General features: G+C 44.4%; 1 protein-coding gene and 1 pseudogene across 1 annotated transcript in view; one reads left to right on the top strand and one right to left on the bottom strand.

The window, feature by feature from the left end:
- The window catches only part of gask1b (golgi associated kinase 1B), a 92,706-nt gene that overhangs the window by 19,717 nt on the left and 57,988 nt on the right, over nucleotides 1-15,001 (bottom strand). The window lies entirely within an intron of this gene.
- LOC121285907 lies at nucleotides 10,781-10,978 on the top strand (annotated as a pseudogene).

The following is a 15,001-nucleotide window of genomic DNA, read 5'->3' as shown; positions in this document are numbered from 1 at the left end:
TTTGCTAGAACCAAGGCCTTGTCCCACAGTATGTGAGATTTGAATTTTTAGCATAGACGTAAATGCTCATAAAGGGCGGATAATGTCACTGGAATGGTCAAGCTGCCAATTATTTAAATAGCCTGTCCTTTAAAAATTAAAATAACAGCCTGCCTGTCTCTGTGAGTTGAAAAAAATATGCTTGTAGTTTCAATAAATGTTTGTTGACATAACCCTGACTGCTATCATTATAGCATTAATACTGCTTGACTGCTTTCCAAAACATATCATTATCACAATGAGGGGTGGGGATGGTGGTGCTGCATGTTCAGTTTGACTGACAGCTCAAAGAAGCCATGAAAGGATTAAATGCATTTTTTTGTGAGGTTATGAATACAAATGTTTGTTTTTTTTAAGAGATTATGTACTTAGAGGAATTTAAATGATAGGCTTTCATAAATGAGAGCTTTTTAATATAGTGAAGTTAGTAATATATATTTGGAACTTTAGTTTATTTCATCTCAGCATGGCTCCTGAGGACTGACCATGCTGGATACTGGGTTAGTTGGCATGGAAGATGTAAGGGCAAAGGGTGGTGAGTGGGTGCATTGGTTAGCATGTGTTGGCACTAAGTTGGCATAGGGGCTGTAAGATAACATGAGGTGTGTGGGGTGTCATAAATGGGCATGAGTTGGCACTAAGTTGGCCTGAGGTATAAGAAGCCATGGAGTTTGGGGGGTCCAGTTGGCATGAATTGGCACTAAGTTGGCATTGGCACTATAAGGGACATGGAGATGGGTGGGAAGTCATGAATTGGCACTAAGTTCAGCATAGGGGCTATAAAGGGCTATGGGGATGTGTGAGGATGTCATAAGTTGGCACTAAGTAGGCATTGGAGCAAAAAGTGGCCATGGGGGTTGGAGTCATGAGTTGGCATTTATGGGCATGGGGAGTGGGTGGGTGTAGTGAGGGGGTGTGAGGGCCATGGCTTAAAGGGGCTAATATTCACAAAACAACTGGGACAATGTCCCAGATAACCAAGGCGAGTCTTTTAAACAGCTCACCTTGGCACTCAGCAACCCCTGTAGCTCATTCCATCTGGAATCCGACTGACCCCTGGAATGAATATCCTGCTATTCAAGACACGTTTTTCCCGAGGAGGGAGCAGTGTGCCAGGAGATGTCCCAACTCTGCGCGCTAGCATTGGGAGCAAAAATCCAGGCCTTTGCCTCTGAGATTTCAGGCGGAAAGTGAAAGAGAGCTAGAGAGTGGCAGAGAGAGAGAGAGAGGGAGAGAAAGAGAGAGAGAGAGGGTAAGGGAGAAAGGGGGAGTGTGACAGAGGGAGAGAGAGAGAGAGAGGTCTCACAGGGAGGCGAAAGGCTGCAACTAGCGTGGTCAACATTGAGGTGAGTGTAGCCTTTCTGTATACTGCCAAGCAGAATACAATACGGGAGAGAGGCTCTGGTTGAAAAGATGCATCTTGGCTGTGGCTGTGTTGAAAGGGTTGCCAGAGTGGGCCTTCCTGCTGGAGGACCACCTCAGAAAACTCAGAGGGAGGAGCAGCGGGGCCCTGAACAGCGAGAGAGCAAGAGAACCAGCAGGGCAATTAACAGCAAAAGAATGCAAGAAGGAGGGTGGCTATTAACAATGAAAAAGCAGCCATTAACAGTGAGAGAGGGAGAGGAGCAGGGAGACCATTAACAGCAAGAGAGCAAGAGAAACAGCAGGGCGATTAACAGTGAAAGAGTGCAAGAAGGAGGGTGGCTATTAACAATGAAAAAGCAAGAGGAGCAGTGCGGCCATTAACAGTGAGAGAGCGAGAGGAGCAGCGGGGCCTTTAACAGTGAGAGAGTGAGAGGAGCAGTGGGGCCATTAATAGTGAGAGAGCGAGAGGAGCAGTGAGGCCATTAACAGTGAGAGAGGGAGAGGAGCAGCGGGGCCTTTAACAGTGAGAAAGCGAGAGGTGCAGCGGGACCAATAACAGTGAGAGAGTGAGAGGAGCAAGGGGGCCATTAACGGTGAGAGAGTGAGAGGAGCAAAGGGGCCATTAACGGTGAGAGAGTGAGAGGAGCAGTGGGGCCATTAATAGTGAGAGAGCGAGAGGAGCAGTGAGGCCATTAACAGTGAGAGAGTGAGAGGAGCAGTGGGGCCTTTAACAGTGAGAGAGTGAGAGGAGCAGTGAGGCCATTAACAGTGAGAGAGTGAGAGGAGCAGTGGGGCCTTTAACAGTAAGAGAGTGAGAGGAGCAGCGGGGCCAATAACAGTGAGAGATTGAGAGGAGCAAGGGGGCCATTAACAGTGAGAGATTGAGAGGAGCAGTGAGGCCATTAACAGTGAGAGAGCGAGAGGAGCAGTGGGGCCATTAATAGTGAGAGAGTGAGAGGAGCAGCAGGGCCAATAACAGTGAGAGAGCGAGAGAAGCAGCAGGGCCATTAACAGTGAGAGAGCGAGAGAAGCAGCAGGGCCATTAACAGTGAGAGAGCGAGAGAAGCAGTGGGACCAATAACAATGAGAGAGCGAGAGGAGCAGTGAGGCCAATAACAGTGAGAGAGCAAGAGAAGCAGTAGGACCATTAACAGTGAGAGAGGGAGAGGAGCAGCTGGGCTATTAACAATGAGAGAGCAAGAGGAGCAGCGGGGCCCTTAAGTGTGAGTTAGGGAGAGGAGCAGCGGGGCCATTAACAGTGAGAGAGCGAGAGGAGCAGCAGGGCCTTTAAGTGTGAGAGAGGGAGAGGAGTAGCTGGGCTATTAACAATGAGAGAGCAAGAGGAGCAGCGGGGCCCTTAAGTGTGAGTTAGGGAGAGGAGCAGCAGGGCCATTAACAATGAGAGAGCGAGAGGAGCAGCAGGTACTTTAGTACTGAGAGAGTGAGAGGAGCAGCAGGGCCTTTGACAGTGTGAGAGTGAGAGCAGCAGTGGGGCTATTAACAACAAGAAAGTGAGAGACCATTAAAAAGTGCTGAGAGAAGATAATTGGTGAGTATTTCTAATGTTTAAAGTAAAAGTAAGATCTTTAGTTTGTATTTAGGTCTCTAGTCTTTTTCTTTTTTTCTCTTTTTCTTTAAAATAGCTTGTTAATTATAAGATCAATTCTAGTGTATAAAAAAATTACACTGAAGTGTAAAGAGCACGGGTTTCTTCAAGTGTAACGAGCACAGATACTAGAGTAATTAATTAACTGATATGTTGCTGCTGCAGCATGTGAAAGCTGCTGGATACTAAGCTGATCCAGAGTGAACACATCTGTAGTAATTGTTTGCAGCTTGAGGAACTTCGGATCTGAGTTAAGGAGCTGGATTCCGAGCTGCAGACATTGTGCCACATCAGTGAAGGGGAAAGGTTACCTGGACACTTTGCTCCAGGAGGTGGTCACAACCCTCAGATTAGGTCATTCAAATTTGGTCAGTGATCAGGGACAGGAGGGTGTAACTGCAGGTGAGGCAGGTATGGGGATCCAGGGGTAGCTTTCAAGGAGCCTTGACCCCTGCAACTGTCCAGCAGTTATGAAGTTCTTGCAAGCTGTGTGGACAAGAGCAGGGACTGCAGGGAGGATGAGCAAACTGACCATGGAACCGCGGTACAGGGAGCCATTCAAGTCGGTGGAGGAAATGGGGATGTAGTAGTGATAGGGGACAGTATAATTAGGGGGATAGATACTTTTCTCTGCAGCTGTAAGCGTGAGTCCCAAAGGCTGTGTTGACTGCCCAATGCCAGGGTTGAGGATATCTCCTCAGGACTGGAGTAGAACTTGGAGTGGGAGGGGAGGGATCCAGTTGTCAGCATCCATGTTGGTATCAGCGACATTCATAGGACTAGAAAGGAGATTCTGCTGAAAGAATTTGAACAGTCAGGAGCTAAATTAAAAAGCAGAACCTCCAAGTTAATAATCTCGCCAAGTTAATAATCTCAGGATGACTACCTGAGCCACGGGCAAACAGGCATGGGGTAAATAAAGCCAAAGAGTTAAATGCATGGCTTAAAGATTGGTGTGTGAGGAATGGGTTTCAGTTCATGGAACACTGGCACCAGTGCTAGGGTAGAAGGGAGCTGTTCCAGTGGGGCGGACTTCACTTGAACCATGCAGAGGCCAGTGTCCTGGTAAATTGAATAACTAGGGCTGTAGAGAGGGCTTTAAACTAAATGTGGGGAAGAGGGTTCTAGGGAGGGGATACATAGGCTAACAAAGCAAAAGGATATGGCAACATTGCAGAGCAGCTATTTAGGTTGTAAAATACATGTCTTTTTATTTCCTTTGAACTGTTGTGAAGAACCTATCTTTTCATTTTCTGTTGGATTGTGGATTAAAATTACAATGGCAGCAGTTTGAAAGACATATCCACTGGAACAGGGTGAGAGATATATACAATGTTGCAGTCCTGGAACAAAGTGTGCCATGAAAGACAGGATCATGCCAGAAAGGACCAAGGGAGCTGCCTGGCAACAACATTTTAATTGGCTCCTGACCAGGTGACCAGGTTTTATGTGAGAGCAGGGCAGCTGAGTAGCTCCTAGCATGAAAGGAACAAGACCTAAACCTCTTTCTTCTGTGTGTGGAAGCTTGTAGTAATTCCACAATCATGGCTAGCTGGCTTTTCTTCTCATCTTTCTATAACCTGCTCTCTCTCTCTGAAAACCCCTGTCAAGGGGCAAAAGCGGAAAAATCACTGTTAGAGACATTGAAATGCAAATGCTCAACCAGTGAATGCTGAAAGTAGAGGAAGACCACCTCGTGTCATAAACAAGAACTGAAAGGAATTTGGAAGACATTGATCAAAATCAACCCATTGAATCCTGTACTCTGGAATTGGTGCTATTGAATTGTTTTATCCCACCCTTAAAATCCATGTTTTTGTGTGTCTTATATGTCTTGTATCTGTGTGTACTGGGATTTAAGAAGGGGTAGAGATGAGGATTTAGTGTGATAAATTAGCAGATCATATTTCTTTCTTTTGCCACTGGTTAACTACAGTTTGATCAATAAATAGTTATTTACTTATTTAGTTTACAAACCTGGTGCTTGTATTCTGTTAACCTAAATTAAACAGTTAGGTAGAATTGGGGCAATCTCGTGGTTTGCTCAAACATTTTCACATTTGTCACGGCTCGGGGAACAGTGGGGCTTGATATTACAGCACACTATCTCCAGTGGATCGTGACAAGGTATTGATACCCAGAGTGTGACAGGAAGGGACAGAATGTGCAAACATAAAGAAAGTAGCAAATAGGGTCAAAGGGGGAAAAATGGTAAAATTAATGGCACTTTACTTAAATACATGTGGAACAAAATAAATGAATTAATGGCACAAATTGAGGCTAATAGGTATGATCTTATAGCCATTATGGAGATGTGGTACAAGGAGGTCAAGGCTAGGAACTAAACATTCAAGGATATGTGACTTTTCGAAAGGACAGGCAGGAAGGAAAGGGTGGTGGGGTAGCTTTGTTAGTATGAGATGGAATAAGTACGATAGCAAGAAATGATCTTGGATCAGAAGATGTAGAATCCATATGGGTGGAGGTAAGAAATAACAAGGGGGAGAAGACACTGGTGAGAGTAGTCTATAGGCCCCTAGCATTAGCTATACTGTAGGACAGAGAATAAATCAGGGGATAATGAGGGCATGTAAAAAAGGCAGTACATTAATCATGGGTGGCTATAACCTTCGTGTAGATTGGGAAAATCAAATTGGCAGAGGAAGCCACGAGCAAGAATTCATATTGCAGGTTCGAAACATTTTCCAAGAACAATATGCTGTGGATCCAACCAGGGATCAGGCTATTTTGGATCTGGTAATGTGTAATGAGGCAAGTTTAATAAATGATCTCAGAATAAATGATCCCCTAGGAAAGTGACCCTAACATGGTAGAATTTAGCATTCAGTTTGAAAGGGAGAAACTTGGGTTGGAAACAACTGTGATAAACTTCAATAAGGGTAATTACAAAGAAATGAGGGCAGAGTTGGCTGGAGTGGACTGGGAGAGGAGTTTAGGAGAAAAAGACGGTTAATAAACAATGGCAGACATTTATGAAAATAGTTCATGACCCACAACAAAGATATATCCCAGTGAGAAAGAAGGATTCAAGGAAGAGGATAAACCAACCATGGTTAACCAAGGAAGTGAAGGATAATATCAAATTGAAAGAAAAAACATACAATGTAGCAATGATTAGCGGTAAGCCAGAGGATTGGGAAAGTTTTACAAACCAACAAAAAATGACTGAAAAAAAAAGGGAGAAAATAAACTTTGAGGGTAAACTGGCAATATAAAAACAGGCAGTAAGAGCTTCATTAAAAAATTAAAAAGGAAGAGAGAGGCCAAAGCGAACATAGGCCCCTTAGAGGCTGGGAAATAATAATGGGGAACCAGGAAATGGCAGAGGAGTTGAATAAATACTTTGCATCAGTCTTCATGGTAGAAGACACTAATAGCATTCCAAAAATACTAAATAATGAAGGGGAAAGTCGGTGGGGAGGGGGAGAGGAAATAAATACAATAGTACTAGGGAAACTAATGGGGCTAAAGGCCGATAAGTCCCCTGGACCTGATGGGTTGTATCCTAGGGCAGAATATTGCGCTCATCGGGCAGGCACGCACCCGACCTGAATGAGCGTAAAATGATGCACAATGACGTCGAGCAAGCATCTCGACATCACCGCGCACTCGCATGATTTTGCAGTTGGCATGCACGCGCAAGAGTAGGCAGCGCACTCGCCAACAATTAACAGGCCTATTAAGGCCATTAAAGATCTAATTAAATGAAATGTTTCGTTGCCCATCCTACCTTATGGTTGGCAGGCAGGCGAAAAGGCCAAGTGGCCTTTGGTTTTCTTGCAAAACATCATCTACGGGCAGGATGAAGTTTCAATCAGTCTTTAAAAAAGTTTTAATTTTTCAAATTAATTTCTAACATGTCCCTGCTCATCTGACAGATTCACATGAGGGGGCATGTTATTAACATTTTTAAAATCTTTTTTATTTTCAAAAATTTTCATCTCCCTGAGGCACCCCTGTACCTCAGTGAGCTTTTCATGCACACACCCGTGCACGTGCGCAAACTTCTGCACTTGCCCTCCCCCACCATACACGTAGCGCTAAGCATTACAGACCGCATTTCATGCTGGGCAGGCCTTAATTGGCCCGCCAGCGTGAAATTGAGGGCGGACCCCGTTCGCGGGCGGCAGTCACTTTCATGGCCGCTTACAGGCCCGCCTGCTGTGTCCGCCCAACAAGGGAAAAATTCTGTCCCTAAGATGTTAAAGGAAGTAGCTACACAAATATTGTAGCACTGGTAGTAATCTTCCAAGAATCCTTAGATTCTGAAAAATCCCAGAAGATTGGAAAACTGCCAATGTAGCACCCTTATTCAAAACGGGAGGGAGGCAAAAAACAGGTAACTATAGGCCAGTTAGCTTAACATCCATTATTGGGAAAATGTTAAAGTCTATTATAAAGGATATAATAGCAGAGCATTTAGGAAAGCATAATCTAATCAAGCAGAGTCAGTATGGCATCATGAAGGGGAAATCATGCCTGACAAATTTATTACAATTCTTTGAGGAGGTAACAAGCAGGCTTGATAAAGGGGCACCAGCAGATCTAATATATTTGGATTTCCAAAAGGCATTCAATAATGTACTGCACTTAAGGCTACTTATTAAGGTAAGAGCCCATGGTGTTGGGGGTAGTATATTAGCATGGATAGAGGATTGGCTAACTTATAGAAAACAGGGAGTTCGGATAAGGGGGGCATTTTCAGGATCTGTAACTAGTGGAGTGCCACAGGGATCAGTGCTGGGGCCACAATTATTTACAATATATATTAATGACTTGGACGAGGGAAGTGAATATACTATTGCTAAGTTTGCGGATGACTAAAAAATAGGTGGGAAGGCAAGTGGTGAGGATGACACAAGGAGTCAACAGAGGGATATAGACAGGTTAAGTGAGTGGGGAAAAACTTGGCAGATGGAATATAATGTGGGAAATGTGAGGTTTTGCATTTTGGCAGGAAGAATAGAGAAGCTAAATATTATTTAAATGGAGAAAGACTGCAGAAAGCTGCGGCACAGAGGGATTTGGGGGTCCTCGTGCATGAATCCCAAAAAGCTAACATACAAGTTCAGTTAGGTAATAGGGAAGGCAAATGGAATGCTGGCCTTTATTTCAAAGGGAGTGGAGTATAAAAATAGGGAAGTCTTGCTAAAATTACACAAGGTATAATTAGACCACACCTAGAATACTGTGAACAGTTTTGGTCCCCTTATCCAAGGAAAGATATATGGCATTGGAGGCAGTCCAGAGAACATTCACTAGATTGATCCCAGGGATGGAGGGATTTCCTTATGAGGAGAGATTGAGTAGGTTGGGCCTGTACTCATTGGAGTTCAAGAGAATGAGAAGCAACCTTTTTGAAACATAAAAGATTCTTAAAGGGCTTGACAGGGGAGATGCTGAGAGGTTGTTTCTCCTTGTGGGAGAGTAGGATCAGAGGTGGCCCATTTAAGACAGAGATGAGAAGGAAATTCTTCTCTCAGAGGGTAATGAATCTATGGATTTCTTCACTACAGAGGGCTGTAGAGGCTGGGTCATTAAGGCTGAGATGGATAGATTTTTAATCAGTAAGTGAGTCAAGGATTATGGGGAAAAGACAGGAAAGTGGAGTTGAGGATTATCAGATCAGCCATGGTCTCATTGAATGGCAGAGCAGACTCAATGGGCCGAATGGCCTACTTCTGCTCCTACTTCTAATGATCTTATGGTCTTAGGTGCCTTTTGACAGTCACTCGACATTACAACTCAAAGAAAGGGGGCGAAGTGAACCCATTGGAAGCTGGGTGTGATATTGTACTGGTTCCTGTAAAAACTGAAAATCTGTGGAGAGCAGGGAGTGAAATCAAAATTTTCGGTCATGATAAGCAGTTAAAGGGGATGTCTTATCTGCAGTTTAGACTATTAGTTGTCTACTAAATAGTGTTTTGTCTAAATTGATTTTTAGTTCATTTGTTACAGTAGAAATCTTAAAACTTGAAATCTTGTTAAGCAATTCTTTTAAGTTGGTCACTAGGAATTCAAATCTCTTGTTTAAAGTTATCTGTCTCCTTGGTGATTGTAGCAGATTGCAAAAGCACTTTAATGAGATATATATTATGCTTCAGATTTTCTGTTACTTCAAGGAAATGGCATCATGGGCACTGTGCAGCCAGCTTACTAAATTAAAAAGAAGTTGAACAGGAATTTCTATTCTAAAACAAATATATTTTTGAAGTCACAGAATTAATAATTTAAAAGATATGTTGGCATTAAACTATTAAATATTTTGAGGAGCCATGTTAAATTACATGTGCCACATTTTCCTTCGTTTACTTTTGAGATCATTTATACCTTCATCAATTAACGTATTTCTGTTTGTGAAGAGCTCTTGTGCCCAAGTATTCTATTCACTTACTCCGTATATTTAAAAAGCACACCAATAAAATCCATTGTTGAATGGGATGTCTGATTCAACAGAAGCTGCTGCAAGTACTCAGCTGCTAGGAATTTAAAGATGTCTGATTGCTTTAGGTCATTATACAAAAATGACAAGGTTACTGATCAGTGTACAATTAATAGCTTTGCTCAGTGCCTATGTTTGTAGCTAATGTCAGTTGGACACACTGGTGGAACTTCCTAACCAGTAATACTGAATTTCCCGGAGAATGTGAGAATGATTTATCTTAATAAAAAAGGCAAGTATATATAAAACAGCTTGTACTTGAATACCTAGCTGAATGGTGGTCAGGAGGAAAGGAATGGAAATTATTTTTATTAAAAATATTTTCTCTATCGTAATAAATGGAACGTTCCACAATGGACTATGAATGGAGAGGTTTGTTATTGAATTTACTGGGTAGTATGCCAATTAGAACACTAACCTTTTACCTCTAGAACTAGGGCACAAAAATTGAATTTCACATCATCCATTTCGCAGGCAAAAAAATAGGTGCTGTAAGTCTAATATGACCAGCAGCATAGATGGGCTTATTCAATGTGCTACACACCACTTGGTTAAGGAGCCCTGTGGTCATGCAGCCTGAAAAAGAGATTAGGCTCATAGCCAGTGCAAATCAGGGGAGCCTAAATCCTATTTCAAGACATTTTCCAATGTTTGTCCCAACCGCTGCATACTGTGGTCAGTTCTTTCTGGTGAACAGCAGACAAACTAGTATTCTTTAAGGAAACTGCTGAAGGTTGCTGCCAAAAAAGTAAATTGAAAATTTGTTACTCACTTGAATGTGGAGCTGAAGGGAACAGGACTGCTCCCACTAACTCCACGATAAAACTGCAGGCTACTGCCAGCCGTGACTTCCTCCCTCCCAATCCTCCCACCCCTCATTGTAGTTCCACACTGATTGATCTTTGTTTCCTTTGTGACTGACATACTGCATCTTGGAGTACAACTGGCAACCCAGCATACTAGCCGTGTCCTTATGACACCAGAGGACTCAACATGTCTTCCTCTTGCTCATCAGTTTCAATGTGGCAGTTTGCATTTGCCACTGGGTTTCCACCTGGGTCAGGTCTAAACCAATTTTTAGACCATTGTTCTAAATCCAGTCTCAATGGATTGAACAGCTCATCTTCCTACCAGTGTTAAAGGTTCTGGGTGAAATGAGTTCAGACAGTCCCATCTCAGTCCATCACAGCATAATATAACCAATAATTCAATGCTAATTGACAGTGGTGTAAATTTTACAATTCAATATTCCCTGCATAGTGCTTCACTTAACAGAATCACAGATTGAGAGTCCAAGCACTGAAGTCATTATGGACTGCATGACTTTTGTGCAACAAATTGTATCTGTCACCGGCAGGTGACATTCATCAACTTGTGGTTGTACAGTCAAAGGTACTTGGCATGTTAAAGTAATATACCTGCACGGTAGCCCCTCAGTTCTGATGTGAACAAGCTGTTACTCCAGGCTGTTGCTGCCATCAGGACTTTGCTGCTGTGTGGACTCGTTTATCAAAATCCATCTGGTTTAAATATTGCAATGAAGTGTCACCAATCAGAATTGGTGGCCCCTACACTGAATTCTGGATATATGTTCCTGTGACCTGAAACTCCCTGCCCAGAGTGCTAAATTGTAAAATTAGATAGGTGGTGAAAGATTTGGAATTGTCACACAAGTGCAGTCCAAAGGTAAAATTATGAAGTTGGGTTGCAGCATTTTCCTGGCACAGCATAGCACCCTGCTTCTGGGAGTTACTGATTCTGCTAATGGTGAAAAATTATTCCATTCTCCAAAATTGCTATGTAATTGCCTTGATAAATGTAAAAACCATAAGAAAACATTATTTTGTAACATTTACACCTGTGTGGCTTACAAATCAAGTTAAACTCAAACTCCACTCCATTGTAAGTTTAATGCACAGACCATAACAGTTTCAGAAATGGAAGGTGGAATTTAATCTCCCTCCCACGTGTTAAGTTTGGTGGCAGGCAGGGACCCAACTCTGGGACTCAATCCAGGTTAAATCAGTGACGGGAAAGCTCATGGACAGTCTTCTCACCCTGCTACCAAATGAGACCCTGAAGTGGATATTTCATGCCAACGAGAGGACTTTTTATTTATTCTTTCATGGGATGCAGATCTCTCTGGCCATCCCTAATTGCTCTTGAGCTGAATGGCTTGCTAGGCCATTTCAGAGGGCATTTAAGAGTCAATCACGTTATTGTGGTTCTGGAGTACCATGCAGGGCAGGCCAGGTAAGGATGGCATATTTCCTTTTCTAATGGGCAGTAGTGAACCAGGTGGGTTTTTACGACAATCAATGATAGTTTCATGGTCACCATTACTAAGACTAGGGGCAGAATTTTCCCAGATTTGCACTAAGTGCGGTAGCGAGTGGGTAAAATGGTGTGCTGCCCGCTGATGATGATGGCAGGTTTTCATTCCGTTTCATCCCGAGCCTGCCTCATTATTTATGCATTCCCGGGAAACACACCATTTCCATGTCAGGCGGGCTCCTCATTCGCCTTCCCGCCATCACCTCGGTGTTGCATCACACCGGGCGCCATGTTTAAAGGCCAGCCACAAGCATAGTGCTCATTGCTTCCAGCTCACCACTGCTGCCCGGGGGGCATGGGCCTCAAAGACAAGACCACCCCCCCTCCCACCCCAGTTTAATGTCAGACTCCTTGAGCGACAGCTGGACGCCGTGGAGGTCCGCTGGGATATCCTCTATTCCCGCTCTGGCTGCTGGATGGGCAGCAATGTGACCAATCCGGCTTGGGAAGCAGTGGCAGTGGTGGTCAGCGCCAATGCTCTTCAGACGAGGACAGCCACTCAGTGCCACAAGAGGATGAATGATCTCCCCCATTCCGCCAGCGTAAATCACTCTTTTCATCACTCCCAACTCACACACTCACAAACCCATCACACATCCACAGGGATTTCACCCATTGCCAGCTCATGCGACATCACCATTCACTCCCTCACACTCAGCATCGTTGTCCTCATCCCATCCATGGGGCCGCTCACCACCCACACAGGCCAAGCACATTTATCATCTAGCCTGTCAGGCACCTGCTTACACTATCTCCATCTCTATCCATGCAGGGCAAGCTGGCATACAAGAGAGAGAGGTCGCAGACTGGTGGTGGAATGCCCAAAATCAACGTCCTCACGGACTTTGAAAATAGCCGTCCAGCTGGCCGGCCACAATCAGGACCGGTCCTGTGCTGATGGTGAGGCCAGCAGTGCTCTACCAAGTGAGGGTCCAGCAGTGCAACATCCGTCATGCTGTGAGCGATGTGCCCTCTTTCACAGGCCACTGCCATGCATTAATTATCTCCTCTTGCTTTCACAGCACTTCTGCCAAACAGCCGACAAAGTTCATGACCCAGGGCCTCCAATCAAGCCCCGAAGAGATCTCCAAAGGGAAGTCTGGAGGCCCCCTCCCTGAAGTCCCTTCACAGCACTCACCCACACCCTCCACCAGTGCAGAGACACACGCCTCGGTGGAACCTAGCTTTAGAGTAACCCCAGGATCACAATCTTGTGAGCACATCACACTGTCTGATCCATTGCAGGCAATGGCAGAGACTTCCCAGGTATCCAGTACTCAAAGGACTGCTGGAGGCCAGAAATTTGCTGAGTCCGAGTCAGATGATGAGCCTCTGGGTTCGGTCATGTCACAGTTGCTGGAACTGCAACAACAAGCTTGGGAACATAGGGAAGGGATGGCCAATGCACTCATCAGATTGCATGGCACGATGGAGGAGTCTGTCCGCCTTCAATCTGAGGTGATAGCGTCGGCATGCCAATGCACCGAGGTCAACACTTGGGTGTGTGGAGGGGCTCTGGAGAACATGGTGGCACTTTGATGCCTCTGCGTTGCTTGAGTGGGTGGATAAGCTAGGAGCCCCACCCCAATCTTATCAATATGGCTACTCCTTAACTATCTCAGTTGCAGAGGAATGGTCACTTTCTACAGGTTTCCCGAATGTATGGCCACTTCTCTCACCCACCGTACCCCCTCACCCTGAATGCTTGTGCACTATATTCAATGGCAGGGCTGCCCTTGCACTCCCCCTGCCCCCCCACTCCCCACCGCCACCAGTCGCCTCAACAGCAAGGCTGCGCTTGCCCCACCCCCACTCCCACTCACAAATCGCCTCAGAGGCAGGGCTGCACCTGCACCCTGCTCCCCTTTACCCTCAAAAGTCACCTCCAAGACAGGGCAGCACTTAACCCCAAACCCCCAAAACCCGGTGCCCCTGAAGCCTGCAGAGCAACAGGCAACCTCTGCAGAATGTTGCTGTGCACTTACCTTCAGTTCACCCAAAATGCAGGCCGCCTCTGTGCTGTTGTGAAACACGTCAGCGGGAAAGCACACTGATGTGGCGGACGATCCAGCAGGGATGCAAGAGCCTGATGGGCTAGCCTGATAATGATATGCTAATATATTGCAATGAGCTTCCGACAACCGATGGTGGGAAAAGCAGCCCACTGACAGGGTGCTGAGCAGACAATCACGACCTGTCTTCCCACTGTCATGAAACCCATTACACCACACTTGTCTACTCACACCACCCATCACGGAAAGTTCCACCCTAGCTTTCCATTCCAGATTTCTGTTTGACTGATTGAATTTAAATTCCACCAACTGCCATGTTGGGACTTGAACCCTTGTTCTGGGCTTCTAGATTCCTGGTCCAGTGACATTACCACTATGCTGCCATCTCCCTCTAACAGTATAGCACTCAGTGTTGCACTGAGGCTGAGATTATGTGCTCAAGCCCTGAGTTGGACTTAGTACCTACAATGCTTACACTCACAATAAAGAATGCTTCCAGGGTTGACACCTCATTTTCTAATTTTCCATTGCCATGAGCATCCTAGTGAGTTTCCTGCTGGAATACTGGAGGTTAAACTTAGTAATGCAATCATTATTAATACATAACGTCATTGTAAAGAATGTTCCCTGGCGATGATGAGTGAACTAATGGAGAATGTGAATTTCTTAAAGTCAACAAAAGTGATAACAATTTGAATTACAATATTATATTCCAGTAACAAACTCAAAATTCATAACTGCCAGAGAGTAAAGCAATAATATTTATATAATATGATTTAAAAATGGCTGCAATTAATTATCCAGCAGGGATTATGATTAGAAGGATTATCTTAATCTAATTAAAATACTTAATTATCTCTCTTCCCTTCTTAGCATTGCAGTATTCATTGCATCCAAGTAGGTGCCAGAAGAATAATGGGATTAATTGTATTCATAACTGTTCAGATTCCACTTGCGGCATGTGGTTTATAAATCATAAACATTGTGCATATAAAACTTCCCTGATGACTTGGCCGGATAATGTAGCTATTGAACCATAAGAAAATTCAGAGGCTCAAATATATCCAGATTGAATAAACTAATTTCAGCCAGATCAGTACAAGTACACAATTGTATTCAGTGCTTAGGGAGGGGAAAATCAGCCTCCTGATTGCTATCCCGTGGTCCCTGTTGGAAATGTGA

This window comes from Carcharodon carcharias, chromosome 1 (assembly GCF_017639515.1).
Source record: "Carcharodon carcharias isolate sCarCar2 chromosome 1, sCarCar2.pri, whole genome shotgun sequence".
NCBI classification, from domain to species: Eukaryota; Metazoa; Chordata; class Chondrichthyes; order Lamniformes; family Lamnidae; genus Carcharodon; species Carcharodon carcharias.
Note: the sequence above shows the minus strand (reverse complement) of the source record. Positions and strands in the feature narration are given on the sequence as shown.